This window comes from Bactrocera neohumeralis, chromosome 5, assembly GCF_024586455.1.
Source record: "Bactrocera neohumeralis isolate Rockhampton chromosome 5, APGP_CSIRO_Bneo_wtdbg2-racon-allhic-juicebox.fasta_v2, whole genome shotgun sequence".
NCBI classification, from domain to species: Eukaryota; Metazoa; Arthropoda; class Insecta; order Diptera; family Tephritidae; genus Bactrocera; species Bactrocera neohumeralis.
This window is the reverse complement of record NC_065922.1, coordinates 35,830,091-35,847,888: the sequence shown is the minus strand read 5'-3', so window position 1 is coordinate 35,847,888 and position 17,798 is coordinate 35,830,091. Positions and strand designations below refer to the sequence as shown.

Genomic DNA, 17,798 nt, shown 5'->3' with positions numbered 1-17,798 from the left:
AGCACTGTAATTTGCTATTGGCTAAAGCTAACAAAAATATATACGAACAAAAAAGTGCTTTGCTTTAGTATGCAGCAGTCTAATATGTGCAATGAATGGACAGCGCATTAACTTTTATATTTTACAAATTTACTATCACACATTTCCATCACAATCTCGCCGCTTTTATGGTCACCGCAACTACTACTACAACTTTGTTTTGCTGACTGTACTAAAAGTTTGTAGAGACAAAGTTTACGCCATTCAACCTGTTGTTGGCCATTGGCTGTACTTCAAATTTTATTTCGCAATTTTCCACCAAACTGACCACTTAAACGTTATAGCGGCATTTAATGCAAGTTCGTGCTTTTTCTCTTCGTGCAGATATCGAATGATCTCAACTATTTCGTTTGATTTTATGTGCCTCGCTTTATGTACCGCACGCCAGCTCCATCAATGCACTTCAACTATGGCGAAAGTTATTCACTAGCTATAGTAGACTATTAACTCGAGCAGCATTGCAGCTGCAGGCTTCTTGAAGAAAATAGATTCTTATTTGCCAAGCAATTGAAAGTGTATTGAATGTGCTAGTTGTTGAAGGAAAAATGATTTCAATCAAAGCCACGTACTTTTTATATGGTACTCATGCCTTCATTTCGCACTCGCGTCGATGAATTTCTAGAGATTTCTCATCAATAACCGCTATTAATCATGAAATAATACTGTGAGTATATACGTTTTTCAATTATTTTCTGCTTTGCTTATTAATACATTCAGTTCGATTTGAATTTTATGCATAAACGTTGGCTATGAAGAGCACGCCTGTGGCGCACAGCAGGGCGTATACGTAATGTTTGGTAATGAGTGTTTGTTTTGTTAGTTTGTGTGAATGTGTTGCTTGTGCTGCACTCTAATGCTTAGTCATACTTGACTGAGCATCTGAATTTGCTTTCAAATGAACTAATAATTATTTTCACTTCTTTTATGCAAATTTTAATTTTAATAAAAATGCAAAAGTGGAAAATATGATATTTTGATAAAATGTTGGAAATAAATTACCGTGCAAAGCTGTTGGAACTGTTTTTCCACATTAAACTGAGCGAAAAATATATTTTTTTTTATTTAATAACGGTACAAAAGCGCAATACAAGGTTTTCGCATTTTCATTCTCAAAACCGAGAACTGAAATATACAAATTTATTTATTATTCAAAATAACTAATTAAAAATAATGCAAAGCTATAATTCTGTTTTTTTTTGTTTTTTTTAGAAAAAAAAAATTACAATAACAATAAAAACCGTTAATTACTCTTCTACGAAGCATATCTGAACACAACTGATTAATGCTAATAACGAATAAGTGAAAAGTGTGAATATAAAATTTTATTTTTACTGTAATTGCGGTGAATTTTTACTTTATGTACTGGCTGAATAGCTTGTTAGCACCTTTGTGAGAATTGATTGAGTGTTTATGCGTAATTAAATTTAGTGGCCTGCATAACCTTAAAAGTGCTATAGGTATAAACGTATTTTCATGATTCGAAGAAGGATTCTTGAAGAATTTTTAGGTCTTCGTTAAATTTAGAAAAGTGAAATTTTGTTTATTTGTTCCGAACATTATTATTAATTACTATGATGACTTGCTGAAAACTTTGTTGCAATAAAGTTATAAATAATATTCTAAGGTATTTGCGTCAGCGTTTAAGCATCTCGAAAACTATTCTTCAATGTTTACTATTGAAATAAAAAATCGCAATTTTCGCACTTTTCGACTCCAAAACACAGTGCCTAAGAGAAATGTTCGCGCATTTTTTATTTCGTATTTCACTAACTATACGAAAAATTTAGAATAAATTTTAAAAGTTGAGCGAAAGTGATTATTTTGATTATTAATAACGACCAGAATACCAGAAAGTATGAACCGATGTCATATATTTAAATATACAGTTGGAGATTATACCGCTAGCTTGTACAATACTATATGTCAAATTTCATGAAGAAATCTTGACAAATAAAACAGTAGTTTTTCTAATGAACTTCAGCTTGATATTAAGTAAAGAGTTACTAATCTCTATAATGTGAATATAATATTGAAATAAAAAAAATATATTTAAAAACGTATTACAATTAAAATTAAATAAAATTAAAAAATATTAAACTTAAAAAAAATAAAAAAAAAAAATAAAATAAAATTAAAAAAAAAATTAAAATAAAAAAATAAAGTCAAAAAAATTTCAAAATTAAAAAAAATTAAAACCAAAAAAAGTGCTTTTAATACTAATTAAAGTTAAATAAATTAAACTTAAACGAGCGAAAGAAGCAAACAAAGAACCTTTGCATACGTTAGCATACTTTGCCACAAAGTATATTAAGAAATATGTTAAACTACACACCTCGGACTGTTGTATAAACGATTGGAGACACCATAATCACTACTATAAACTTTCCAACCCACTAGGTCAAAAACCAAATTATTGGAATACCATCACCTGTAAAAATATAAAAACATTCATACGCATCGGAATTGGACCATACACTTGCTACACATGGACACCTTTCGAATGGTAGAAACAAACCCATATGCACTTTATGTGGTTCTGAAGATCTCACAATACCTCATATCCTTGCTGACTGCGCACACGTACAACAACAAAGAATCTTCATTTTTGGTAACAATAAACCATCTGACTTACTCGTTCAGACAGATGGCAATAACATTAATCTTTTTGTAAAGTTTATGCAAATTAAATATTTAATATAAAAGTAACTGAAGTGCAAACTAATCTTTAATTTACTTTAGACTTAAGTAAAAAAATTTAATAATTTAATCTGTAAATATTAATCAATCCGAAGGTTCTAGCAGCCAGCAAGTGCTTTACATTTATTTCTCTTCTAAATAAATAAATAAAAAATAAAAATTTAAAAATCAAATAAAAAAATTAAAAAAAAATGAAAATTTAAATTAAACCAAAAAAAAAAAAAAAAAAATTAAAAAAAAATAAAATAGAAAAATTAAAAAATCAAAGAAATTTAAAATAAAATTAATTAAAATTAAAATAAAAAAATATTAAAACTAAAATTTAAAAACTAATAAATAAACAAGTAAAAGGGCTAAGTTCGGGTGTTAAAACACTTTAAAAAATAAAAATTTACAAAAAAGTGTAAAAATAAAATTAAAAAATCCTATAAAAGGTAGAAATTAAATTAAAAATTAAATTTAAAAAAATTAATAAATTAAAAAGCGAGTTTTCGGAATCGGAATCCAAGCAATTACATATATCTACTAGTATATATACATATAAAAGAAAGTCGTGTTAGTTACACTATTAATAACTCAAGAACGGTTGAACCGATTTCGCTGAAAATTGGTGGAGAGGTAGCTTAGAATCAGGGAACTGATATAGGATACTTCTTATCTCTTTATATTAAAATTCAATAGAATTCAGAAATACAAAAATTATATTTCAAAAGCCTGTGTTCAAAATTCATGTACAAAATATTATGGACATATGTATGTATCCGTATAATCATTTTGACATGTTTTCCGATGATACTTTTAGAATGTTTGTTACGAATAAGGCTGAATTAAATTGAATTTGAAAATGTTTATAACTAAAAACTATTAAAAAAGATTTATCCTTTTTCATTATCTCAAAAAGTTACACTATTAAAACATGCTCTCCAATTTTCATTGAGATAACTCACATGTTGGCCAATATATGCGGTATAAATTCACTTTGAAGTTCGAAAATCGTTGTAATAGGTATATGGGAAATTAGGGAAGTATTGACCCGATTCAAGCTGGTTTCGACACACAGACTTACTATTGTCAGAAAAGGATTCTCTCTGAATTTCAATTTTATATCTCACACATTGACCGTTATTTTCCACATAATCGGTAGTAGGTCTAAGGAGCGATTTTTGTTCCTAAAGTGGTATAACTTAAAAGAATTACTACTGCAAAATTTTATCCTATTCTATTAATTAATTCTTGGTTTGTGTACTAGTATACGAGAGTAAACGAATCAAATGGTATTTAGAATTGTTTTATGTGGGAAGTAGGTGTGTTGTAGTCTGATTGTCGCACTGTAACATAAGAATATAGGAAGAATCCCACGTACCAAATTTGGTCGGGCGGGTTCCGAGATATGTGATTTCATTCATTTTTATACAGTCGGTAAAGGTTCTTAAGAGATTTATTTTGAAGGAGTTTGGTTATTTTAGCTAAAATAGTTTGAAATATATAATCATTAAGCCCAGCCATGCCCACTTTTTCTAAGTTTTTCATCCACAGGTGCCCCTTGCTACTGTGATCCTCTGCGCAGAATTACGGTTCTTTATTTATTTAGTGCTTAGTTATGGCGCTTTATAGGTTTTTGGTCAATGGCGTTTTGAGGGCGGTCCACCTTTGACAATATTTCTCAAAAATTGTTTGATATAACATAACAGGTTAATTGAATAGTCCCCCACCTAAAATAGTAAAATATATTTTTTGACAAAATTTGTTTTTTATTCAAGATTAATTTTTAGTAGCGTCATCTATGTATTAGGCCGGGGGATTTGCGTTTGACCTGTTATGTTAATTTCATCTTCCACAGATAAAGTATGGATATAATATTAAAGGGCATGTTTTTAAAAAGAAAATTAGTAATAAAAATGGCGAGCTTTCTGTGAAATGTTATTTAAGCTTTCTTATTATGAGGATTTACTTAAAAAGTTGCATATCATCTGATCAAACATGAACCGGATTTGTGTTCCATAAAATCGGCTTTGTTTAATAAATCTAAAAATGTGTAGTTTTTTTAAATTTTTTCTAGAATGTTCTTTGTACTTTCAGCATAAAATCGGTATTCGAACAGAATCAATATACAACAAGAAAAACGCTAACCTTCAGCTGCACCGAAGCTAATATACCCTTCACAGGTGCATTTCTTTTAGTAACTATGTGTTTAAGTAAATCTAAAGGCGTAACCAGCCAGTGGTTTTTCGACAAATCTGCAGAATATATCTCGTTAAATGAAAAAGTCTCCAATGCAAGCCCTTGATTCCGATCGTTCGGTGTGTATGGCAGCTTTATACTATAGTGAGTCGACCTGAACAATTTCTTCGGAGATTATATTGTTGCAATAGAAAATAATTTATACCAAATTTCGTGAATATATTTTGTCAAATGCAGAAATTTTCCATACAAGCATTTGATTCCGATCGTTCAGTTTGTATGGCAGCTATATGTTTTAGTGGTCCGATATCGTCAGTTCCGACAAATGAGCAGTTTCTTGAAGATAAAATGACGTTTGCAAAATTTCCAAATGATATTTTAAAAACTGAGGGACTAGTTCGTATATACACAGCAGACGGACATGGCTAAATCGATTCAGCTCAACATACTGATCATTTAAATATATACTTTATAGGGTCTCCGACGTTTCCTTCTGGTGTTCAGGCTATAATAAACAATTTAAACGATCGCAAACACTCATGAATCTTTGAGCCAAGCCATAAATAGCAACGTGCATTAGAATAATAATATTTTCACTTCCGCACTTTAGTTGAATATCTTTTGTCCTTCCCTTTTGTGCTAAAATGTGATCAGAGATTTAATATAAATACTACTACTGCCAAGAAAGAATTAATGTAATAATGAACTTGAATAATTTTTCTTTGTTGACCTATGCTGGTACATATATACTAAACATATAATTAATATTAATAATCCTGTCAAGTACAAAGGAATGTTTGTAAATATATTACATTCAACGTTACAACAACAAAATGTATACCTGGCCTAACAAAGAGCTGGCAATCAAAGAACAAAAGTTAAGCTACCTGCGAATCGCTCGAACAATACTTTCGAAGGCCTGTAAGCTGGTACAAAACGCAGGGCCTACCTACAGTATGAGCAGGTGCAAAATAACTTCAATTGCCTGAAGGTCAAGTAATCAGTATAAAATAGCCGCTGCAACTGTGAAATATTCATTATAGTTTCAACAGTCGTTGTGTACTCATCACACCCGCGCAGTTTTGGTTTAGCTCTTGTGCAGTTTATTAACATCAACACTTCAAATTTCTATTATGAATACTAAGCAAAATACTGGCGCGCTTGCAGTTCTGGCAAAATTGGCGAAGAAAGTTATCGTCTGCAATGCACATGAGACACCCGAAACGCCGAGGCCTACAATTCAACGCATTTATATGCAAGATGAGTACGAGTACACGACGACACCAACCACAGCCTTCAAGTGCACCAAAGGCAGACGACTGAACTTTAATGATCCAAAACTATTGGAAGAACTATACGAAGATGATGAGAGCGACTACGATGATGAAAGCACGCCAAAACGAGGTGGAATCAGTTTACAGAGTCTTGGACAAATATTTTGTGAGTGGACGCTTTTTGGTTTTGATCAAACGAAAGATGGCAGAAAAACAGCGAAAGAGGAAAAGAAGCAGCGGTCCGATGAGACGAATGATTCTATGAATTTTGAACAAGATTAAGTGCTGACGAAAAGGTTATGGACTTAATTTAAATTTGCCATTTAAAATGGCATTGACAGTGCAAATTAGCGAGTAGTTTTTTATAAGAAATGTTAGCTTTGTGATGCATTTCACTTTTGTGGGGAATAATGTGAGCTTTATTTGTAAATTTTTTTGAAAATCTGATCTTCAATTGTTTCTTGTTTGTAAAATTATAATTAACGTAAATTAAATAAATAGTAAGAAAAAGGAAGGATTAATGTAAATATTGTAAATACATTTACAATTAAAATTACTGTAATATCTTTATATATGTATTTGGTGATAGGAGATTAAGAAGGAAGATGGATTAATGATAAAAGGATGAAAAGAAGATTTAAATATGTATGTGTTTTTTACATATATTATATTGATTAAAAGGTGAAAATGATAATGTTCTTGAATAGGGATACATTCTCTACCAAGAAACCAGGCATTAAGCCTCTGACTATGCTTGTTGTCGCAGCTTCTCATCTTGCTGATGTGAAAAGTTCTGGTTTAAAGTCTGAAGTCTTAAGGCTTGGTCAATTTTAGTCAGCAGTAGTGTGGTACAGTTAGTGCTGCAGCCATTGATAATATTTTCTGTAATTCTAAATTTCATGGTGAAACATTTCCATTTAAAAATGGGATAATTTTACAGAAACTAACTACTAGATTCAATACTAAAAATTTGGACGTCTGCGCTAAAGTGCCCACTCCTCCACCCACATATCGACGAGAGATATATGAAGTGAGTTTTTCATAGATGGGTCAGAGTAGGAGGGAAGGTTGGAGTCTTTTGTAGGGAGCTCTCTCCCCCAAGCCTAGCGTAGGCTTCCGGCCTACTGTAGTGTTTTTCAGGCAACAGAGTCTGCTATTATGATAGCAGTAGACTTACTGCTCCATAATTCAGCTTCTTTCAGAGAGGTGAGCATTCACTTCGATAGCAGTCTCTGTCTTCAAACAAACCGTCGTCGCACTCGCGACTAGGCACGCATGTCACTGTTGACAGTCATAACTTGGAAGTCGTAGATAACTTCGCCTATCTTGGAAAATAGCATCAACACCAACAACAAGATCACTAGGCAATTGGCTATCGACGAACAAAGAGCAAACTCTATAAGTCACTCATAATTCCCGTCCATGCAGAGTCATGGATGATGACAACATCTGATGAGTCGACGTTGCGAGTTTTCGAGAGAAAGGTTCTGCGAAAGATTTATGGTCCTTTGCGCGTTGGCCACGGCGAATATCACATTTGATGGAACGATGAACTGTATGAGGTATACGACGACATTGACGTAGTTCAGCGAATCAAAAGACAGCTTCCTAATGGACGAAAACACTCCAGCTCTGAAAGTATTCGACGCAGTACCCGCCGGTGGAAGCAGAGGAAGAGGAAGACCTCCACTTCGTTGGAAAGACCAGAAGGAGAAAGACCTCGTTTCGTTTGGAATCTCCTATTGGCGCCACATTGCACAAAATTGGCTGTAACCGCTAAGCGTTTTCTACGCTAGTAAAGAAGAAGGTTGCAAACTTTGCGCTCCATGTTAGTCAAGGAATGTCTGTACATACTAGATATATCTGAAAAACGTATCCGTACTGCGCTCATATCGAAGTGGGAACGAGTTGGATCTTAGGTGTCATCTTGCTACCTAGCATTTGCTTGATCGACGTTGGTCGATGACCAGCTCCCGTGCGACTGCGAGATCCTTTTGGATAGAATATAGGAAACCTACTGAACTATATGTATTTGTTTAGTATTGCCAAAGTTGATATTGCGGCAATTGTAGGAGTTTTTATTGGGCATTGCTCAAAAGGCATTCACGCTGTAAGACTTAAAATCCAGTTGTACGTAAATATATTGTAAAAACTGTATAGAGGTGGTAACGCCCAGACTCTTTCTTCTCAGCTACCCAGTCTAACCAAAATTAAAGTTGAAAGACTTCGTCACTTTTACCTTCGGCGAATCGGAAGACTTAGTCGCAACTGACATTGGTCGCTTAAAGAAATTTTTGATTGACTCAAAGTGCTTCTTCGATTTATTAGGGTATTTGATATTTTTATAAGTTGTCCAAGTGAGATCTCTGCTATGATTGATCATTAAACCGAACCTACTAAGCCGTAACAAGTAAGCTAAAATCAGGTGTGAATGTGAAACTTCTGGGTAATCATTTTCATTTTATTTCGAGGGATTAAAAAAAGGCGCAACCCTTTCACATAAAGGTGAAAAATCGAGTTAAGAAAATTCTCTCTAATATATATATTTTCGGAATGCAATGGGGACCATTTTTGATGCTTCAGAACTTTCCTATCTACCTACCTTTGAAAACAGAAAAACCAAGTGAAATGGTTAACTTTAGCTGTATTGAATATACGATATAAGGATATGGCTCTGTCTAGTCGGAGCGTCCATCTGTTTATTTTTCTATGTATATATATGTATATATATAGTACACTTGATGAAATTTCTGAAAATTTTTTTCTGGGTATTAGAAATTTCATGGCAACTTTGTACGAGTATATACCGCTCTGCTTATAAAAAAAATAAAAATAAAGAAATTTTTACAGAGAAAATTGCATGGATTTAGCGAGAAAGCAATGAAAATGCATTGCTAGGTGAAGTGAAGTGAAAGAAATATATCGAGAGAAGATTGCTTGAAAGTTGAGAAAAAGTTGCAGTCAAAAACTATCTGTGCGGCAGTAAGCCGAAAGGGAGTTGAATTTAAGCGATAAAAGGAAAGTGAATAAGCTGGGCAAGTAGCTTTGGTAGAAGCAGCTGATTGAAGGTAGTAAGAAAGAAAGTGCACAAAGGTAGCAGTAAAAGGAAGCATGGCGAATTAATGGTCAGTTATATGGAGGAAAAAGGCAAGCTAACAGAAGACCACGACTAAAGCCGAAATGCATGTTGAAATATATTTTAAATCTTGCACATGCGATGAGAGCAGACAAAAAATACCTGACAACCTGACTATTAAGACTGCAACGACCAGCTGCGGCTCAAAGGCAGCGCAAGCAAAGCGAGTCAAGCAGCTAAAGGAAGCTGTGGCTGTAGTGAATGCATTTGCATACATACATACTATAAATGGTTATATTTATATGTAAGTATGAATGCTTGGGATATAACTGTATGTAAATGTGCAATATGCATGCAAAGGTGTGCTCGCGCCCGTTTGAGGCACGTTGCAAGCGCATGGAAATGTAAACATGCTTTCCAAAGGATTACGCTTAACTACGCACCACTGGAGAAATATACGAGTACAGTTAACATAATGCGATGTATGGACAGCGATACAAAGGTAGCCAGACGTAACGTGTAGTTCGACTACGGCGCAACATAAATACAGCTGAACTCATGGCCAGCCGCAGTTTGCTGTAAATTTAAAGCAAGCTTTTGTTGACGCACTCACATACTCATGTTGTTGGTTACCGCTTTGCAACCTGTGATAATGAGCGGCTTTGTTTATTTACTCTAATTTACCAGCGCTCACACATCTGCACTGCCTTACAAGCGCACACATGCAACACACACATTTACATGCATATAGACGCACTTGCTGCAATGCCAACATTTAGTAGGTCAGTATTTGTGCGGCATTCAAGAGCTTAACGCTGTAGGCGTTGCTTGAAAATTTGTTTAACACATAAGCGCGGTGGCAAGAAATGTAAATGCAACGAAAAAAGTGGGTTAAAAATTCAAAAGCGAAAAAGTGTTGCAATGAATTTTAAATCAAAGTCAAATAAGGCGACTATTGCAGCGCAGGCGTGGTGTTTAAAAAACGCTGATAAATGCAGCTATATATAGCTCCAGCATGCCTGAGGCAAAATGTTCTCCGCTTTTGATTTTTACGCATTTTTGCAAAAGAAGACGACGAGCTCAATAATTACTGTACTCTAGCAGTCGCTGTGATTTGCAAAATTGCGGGTTGCGTATACGCCGTGTACAGTTGGCAATTTTTTCATATAATCCAGTGAAAAATTGCGGGTGTTTGCAAACACCTAGCGCAGTATGTCTGCAGCATACACACATATATTTGTCGCATGACACTGAAAGTGCAAACATTTAAACTGTCAGTCACAGCTTTTATGTGTGTGAACGCCAGTGGGTCAGTGCCATTTTGAGTAGAAATATTTTCATTTTATACATAACCTCTCTAATGAACTATTTAGTAGAAATGATAGTTATAGAGAACACATTAAGGACAAAAAATCCTTATAACCTGATTTATCCTAAAGTAATTTTCCAAAGTTGGTGAGTTTGTTGGAATGAAGTTTTTAGTATTGAATAAATGTTGCAACTATATATTGAATATGTGTGGAATTGTATGAGTTCCAAAACACCTATGTCTTCAAGATATTTCAAGAAGGATCTGAAAGGAGCATGAATTTTCCAAAAATCCAAGGGATCGTAAATTGTTGAGGCTTAAACTAGATATCTTCATCCCAGATTAACTTTAAGGGTTTATATTCTGTTGGAATTCCATAAAATCGATCTTTGATATGTATGGTATAAAAGCGTGGTTCTAAACGGATATCCTTTTGTTTCGTAATATTAACAATGAGTTCTTAGATACTTTTAAGAAAGTCTCTCCAAGTATGAGCTTTTTCCTGTAATGAGAAGGTCCTCCGCCTTACAGTTTTCAACTTATTTCTTATTATCAGATATATAAAAGTTAAATAGCGCTTCCACTATTTTGAAAAAATACCTCGTTTCAAAGACCTTGTAATTGAATGATCTACAAAATGTATGATTTTTTCACAAATACAACCATTCGACAGATATAAGCGTTTGAAGTTTGACTATTTTAAGAGAAATTTTTATTTTTTCTTATGAATTTTATAACTTAATGAAAAAATTTTATTTCAAATTGCAAAACTCATAAATTTGTAAGAAATTTACTGCCCAACAAAATGATTTTTCATAAACAAATTTTCGTTTTTTTCTGACCTACTCTTATACAAGGCGCTTTCCAAAGGAATTTAGGATTTAAAACAAAAAACAGAACAAATGGTTTTTTCGGCAAAATCAAATTATTTTAAAAAAATGGTCTCCTTCTGCTTAATTTTCACAGCTTTTAGCATTCAAAAAGCATGTGAACAAGTGATTTTTAGCTCGTTAAAATGGCCGCCAGTATTTTCGAAGATTTTTGAAATTTTCTACGTCTGCATAACGCTTTCAATTTGGAACTAGCCCCATCCCCAAATTTGCATTTTTTTAAAAAAAGAAGTCGCACGGTCCAAAAAAACTTATCTTGTGAGTACATTAGTGGTTAAAAAAAAAAATGTGATTTTTGGTGAAATAATCGGTCACAAGCGTCGATAATGATGTCCTCCGAATGTTGGATTCTTTTTTGGTCGTCAGTCAATTTGTGCGGAACAAACCATCCGCATATCTTTTGTAAGCCCAAATGTCCGGTCAAAATGCGATAAATCAATGTTTTGGGGATGTTCAATTCCATTTTCATGAATTTCAATAATGATTTCGGCTGATTTTTGATGAATTCACACACAGTTTCGATGGAATTTCCGGTGATCACGAATTTTGATTGGCCCATATGTTGATCGTCATTTATGTCCTCACGACCACTTTGAAAACGTTGAAACCACTCGTGCATGCAGCTACGGGATAAGCAATCATTGCCATAAATGTTTCGATGAAAGCTTTACCAATTTTAAAACAAAATTTAATGTTGGCTCTTTGTTCGACATTTTCGCATCGATAACACAAACATACTGACAATTAAAACGCATATAACTTCACTTCCAACCAATGAAATGTCATGAAATTCCCATTGGACAATCGATAACGATAGCAGATTTCAATGACATATAGATGGCGCCACCAGAGGGCGCTAGATTCAAAAAGTCTTGTTTACTTTGGAACGCACTTCTCTCTCTCGGGAGTCCGTTGGAATGATTTTGGTAGATATTTTAGGTATGAAATGCGTTCTTGCTCGACTCGTCCCGATAAAGCTGAATTTTTTTTCAAAAATAGTAGCGTACAAAGGTATAATTCCGACCTCACATTCTTGAAGAGCATTATAACTGCCAATGAGACATGAGTTTATGAGTTTGACATACAAATAAATCAAAGGACGAGTCGAAGCCAAAAAAATTACGCGAAAGCCGCTCAAATTCAAGGTGATGCTCCTTGTTTATTTCAGTATTCCTGGTTTGGTGCATCATGAACTTGTTCCGGAGGGACTGATGATAAATAAGGAGTTCCACTTGGCCGCATTGAGGCGTTTGCGTGAGAACATTTGTTAAAAATGAATGGAATTATAAACGAAAAATTCATGGATTTTACAAGATCATAATGCACCATCGCATCGCGCCACGATTGTGACCGAATTTAAAGCCAAAAACGCAATGGTGGTATATGAAATGTAAGCTCGTATATTTTATATTTGAGTACTTGTTTCGAAAATTTAAAAAGTTTCCGAAAATTAGTTTCGGAGCTATGAGTATATTTGTAAGAATTTTTTAACTCCCATAGCTTTAAACGCGTTCTTATCGAAACGCTGTTTTCAGAATCGGTGAGGACAATTTGTTTATGTAAATGTGCAATACTCTTATTTATTTATGAAATGAAGTGTTATTTAAAAAAATTTGACTATTCACGTGTTTTTGCTCATTTGGAAGTTGTTATAGTCCTCCTTAAAACGAGTATCCTTAATATTCAATACCATCGAATTTCTTGGAAAATTATCCATTTTCAGCCCTTTTTATTGGGTATTGAGAATGGTATTAAGTCTGTAAGAATTAACGTGTCAAAAAGTGTACTAAAACTAGATAACCTTAGTGGCCTAGAACTAGGTTTCTAAACTATCCCAAAAATGTACTGAAGTCAGAGCTCAATTTGAGATTTTTGATATAAAAATGGTTTAGTTTCTCTAAAGGTTTTCAATACTAGGCGATAAAATGGCTTCCATTTAGTTGAAAGATTAATCAGCTTTAGGCGACTAGTAAAAGAAGTAAATCTATGAAGATAACCACTTAATCAAATGAGGAATTATTGTAATGGTGGTATCGTGATTAGGTGAACGTAGCACCATTGGCTCCCAATTAGTGAACCATATTCAATAATTGGTTTGCCTAGTATTTTAGAAAGTATTTACATTAACGTGACGAGGTAACGAGGTTCAAAATTAGACCACGCTAGATATCAGACCACGCTAGATATCAGTGGGTAAGAAAACGCCAAAAAATTTCTTCGCGATATTATATTTTTATTAATATGGAGTACATTGGAGATCTTTTGATTTTGAAGACATACCGATGACTGACTCTGATTAATGTATACTGTCTGTCTAAGATAAGCTAAGATTATGCTTGTGTCTACTATTTGTGGGATTTAATAAGGAGAGTCATTAAAGATGTTTACTTATTTACTTAGCATAATATTTAAACTGTTATATGGCAAATTAAAGCTCCTCAATATAAACAAGATTGCTTGAAATTCATTGAAAAAGAAGCAGATATTTTCCTTTAGAAAAAGCACTGTCGCAGGGCATATTTTATTGTATTCCTCTCACAAAAAATTTGGTTCTACCTCTGCCTACACATACACTTGCATTTTTGCGAACAAATTTGTGTGCAGCATGCGATTTTTTCGCCGTTACAACTGTGTAAATGCGTTCTACATTGGCACTGTAATTCGGCAGTGCTTCGCAGCCAGTTTATTTACATGCAAATAAATTTCTGGGTCAAATATACCAACACAGTGCAATATATACATATGTTATTTAAAAATTCATACACATATGTATATGAAAGCGAATATATGTACATACATACATACAAACTTATAAGTGTGTTGCAAGCACATGCATGCAACAATGTGTAATTGCATGTCGCAGCATCTTTCGCACACATAAATCTCACTGCGACTGAGCTGCCACACTAAAATAACTCTTTTGAATATGTGAGTATGCATATACGTTAGCTCAACATATACATATGTACTATACGCTATACTTATATGTAAGCTTGTAGGCAAGCTTTCAGCTCCACATGCACTTTGAACACCTGAATCCATACCCCGCGTAGTCGCGTGTCATTAAATCATGTTGACTCTGTTGCACGTGTGCTGCGCTCACGGACCGACCGTGTCTTAACTTGTTCGTAAGATTGGCGCTGTGCGGGAGCTAACACTTACTAGTATACTTCCGCCTAGTACTATTATAATAACGGCGTGCTTTAGTACACACACATTCACTCTAATATAGATCTATACGTGAACTTTTCTGTATATATGTTTATATATATGTATATATGCATATATACAATATATGAGCATATGTAGGTATGAACTTACCACTAATGCGCGAAGGCCTGTGTTTCATTAACACAAAAGGAAATTTCCCACGGAAGCAGTTGAGTACTCTCTTGGGTGTTAAGTGCAATAAAATCGTCTTGTATTTTGAATTGTTAGCTGAAAAATAAATTATTGTAAAATAATTAATATATTTCTTTAAAATAAACAATTGTGATAATACTATTTATGGTCTATTGAAAAACGCATTATTTTTGCATTCAAATTAAGGTTTCATTGAGCACAGTTGGAATGATAAGATTTATTCCGAATATGCACCGTTTTGTTCGTTAAGGTATTGATAAATTTATTGTTGTTATTTTAGGTTCAAGTTGATTGTCATAGAAATCTTTTTAGGGTAGGCCTCGGAAATGTGTTGTTCTATGATCATAGGGAGAGAGATGTTAGAGGACTTGGTTTAGATAGGTAGGCAAAGAGGTAGTTAGAGCTATTACGCGAGGGTCATTTACTATGAAGAGCAAAAAATACTACGACTTTGTTCATAATTTTAAAATTCTTGATTTATTCTTCAAAATCCATGTTGTCTCCCTCGAATCCCCTTGGCCCAAATACACTTGTGCCACAGAACCAAATCCCTCAGTTTCAACTTCCGGTACTAAACGGTACAACACTCGCTCTATCCCCCACAGCTACATACTTGGAGGTGGAGATTGACACCAAATTGTCCTGGAAAATAAATATTGAAAAAAGAATAAATAAAGCATACATGACCTACTATACTTGTAAGAGAATCTTCACCAAGAATTGGGGCCTCAAACCAAGTATAATCATATGGATATATACGGCTGTCATAAGACCTATACTTACATATGGAGCTCTGGTATGGTGGCCAGTGCTAAACAAACAATACAACATAAAAAATTAAATGGTATACAAAGAGCAGCATGTGCGTGATGCGCTCAATGTGGTCCTGCATCAACTACCCATGGACACTTTTATTCACAAAACAGGAGCTATTGCGGCGATAAGAATAAAAGAATTGGGTGGTTGGAACCAGCAGAACTACGGACATAGTGTAATCCTAAACAAGGTCACCATTAATAAATCAGACTACATTCTCCAAAAGCTGGACTTCAATAGACACTTCCAGGTGAGGATACCATCTAGACGAGAATGGAGAAGAGGTGCAATAGAAGAGGAGGATGCCATCTCAGTCTATACCGACGGGTCCAAAATGGACTGCGGAGTAGGCACGGGGGTATTTTCCGCTGATCTAGGATATCTCTCTCTATACGTCTACCGAATTTGGCTAGCATCTTCAAAGCAGAAGTACTAGACATAGAAACAGCCTGCAAAGTTCTATTAGAAAACCATGAGAATATATGTACATAAGGCAACTATATTTACGGATAGCCAGGCAGCGCTCCTGGCCTTGTCTTCACCCATGACAAATTCCAGTATAGTTCACAACTGCAAGAGAGCACTAAGCTCAATAAAAGACAAGCTCCAACAAGACTTGATCTGGGTTCCCGGCCACAGGAACATTTTCGGTAACGAAAAAGCAGACGAGTTGGCAAAGAAGCTCTCCTCAACGAATCCGAGGCGGAGCTAATACCAAGCCCGCTATGATCGATCATAGGGGAGATCAATAGACAATTTCAACAAGTTGCAAATAACAGGTGGAAAAACATTACAAAATGCGTCATAACTAAACAATTATGGCCAACATATGAGAGGAAAAGAACCAACGACTTATTAAATAGGTCAAGGAAAAGTATCTACAGAGTAACAGCTACCACAACAGGGCATTCGCCATTTGGGGAACATGCGTCCAAAATGGGTATGCCTTACAACGACATCTGCCGAGACTGCGGAGTAGCAGGGAACAAGGAAACAATTTTCCACTTACTCTGCGAATGCCCAGCTCTAGCACAGATCCGACACAAAACACTTGGAATCCATCAAGCAGCAAACCTTGAATGGATTTCCACTAAAAGCATATCAAACATAAGTAGTTTCATCGAAACCTCAAAATGTTTTGAGAGAGAAGGTGAAACGTAATAGCAGATACAGGAGGTTCTACGAATAGTGTATCAAAATGGCACATAAAGTGCTAATTGCGCCCGATAGATATCAGGGCTGCACTCCTACCTATCTACCTACCTACCTTGTGCCAACGTTTTTTCCATCTCCGATACGGTGGTTGCGGCACGATATTGGTTGAAAATTTGGCGAAAAGCTCACGAAGAATCAATTCAGTTTGCGACGGTGCACTGTGGTGGTGCAGAAACCAAGAGTTGTCAGCCGACAATTCTGGCCCCTTTTGTGAATAGCTTCGCGCAAAAGATGCATAACACTACAATAATATTCCTTGTTGACAGTTTGGCCGGTCGGAAGGAATTCGGTTTTCGATAATTGAAACAACTCTTAACAAAACCTTGATTTTTGACCTGCTTTGACGTGGTCCCACCCTTGCTACGATTTTCGGCTGATTGATCGTTTGTTTCCGGATCGTAAGCATAGATGCAAGAGTCATCGCCAGTAGTAATACGTTTTGTGATATCCTGGTAGTCGAGAAGCTTTGTTTCACAAACGTTAACGAACCGCGTTTTTTGAAAAAAAAAATGAATAATTTTGAATCCACTTTTTTAGGCCCAATAGTCTTTGAAAATGGTTTTTACCGATCCTTCCGGCAACGATGCCAGTACGATCTCTAATTGTTAATAGTCAAGCCTGAAGTACCAACTCCTGTATGTTCATCATCAGTTGATGTTGATGCCCGTCCTAGACGTAGGCTTCGCCTCCCAAGCAAGAACTCTTGCTCGCGATAAACATTCTGAACGTTTTGGCATCAGAAATATTGATGAGAAATTTCACTTATCGTAATAATCGCCGAATGCACTTTACATACTTCAGAAAAACAGCTTAAGACTAATGATTATTATGATGTCACATTTGGCGCAGATGTCATTTTAATTGAAAATTTAATTTAAATTAAGAAGTCTTACAATTTTTGCCCACAGTAGTGGGGATAAGTAGAAGCTTAATTTGCT

At 34.8% G+C, this 17,798-nt stretch overlaps 1 protein-coding gene and 1 long non-coding RNA gene across 13 annotated transcripts in view; one reads left to right on the top strand and one right to left on the bottom strand.

Moving 5' to 3' along the window:
* Positions 1–17,798, bottom strand: part of LOC126759875 (uncharacterized) — a 565,378-nt gene that overhangs the window by 159,190 nt on the left and 388,390 nt on the right. For all 7 annotated transcript variants that reach the window (XR_007667102.1, XR_007667097.1, XR_007667096.1 and 4 more), the window contains one exon: positions 14,788–14,904. This is a non-coding gene — a long non-coding RNA (uncharacterized LOC126759875). The remainder of the gene's footprint in view (positions 1–14,787; positions 14,905–17,798) is intronic.
* Positions 1–17,798, top strand: part of LOC126759867 (frequenin-1) — a 107,280-nt gene that overhangs the window by 8,274 nt on the left and 81,208 nt on the right. The gene's annotated exons all lie outside the window — the stretch shown is intronic.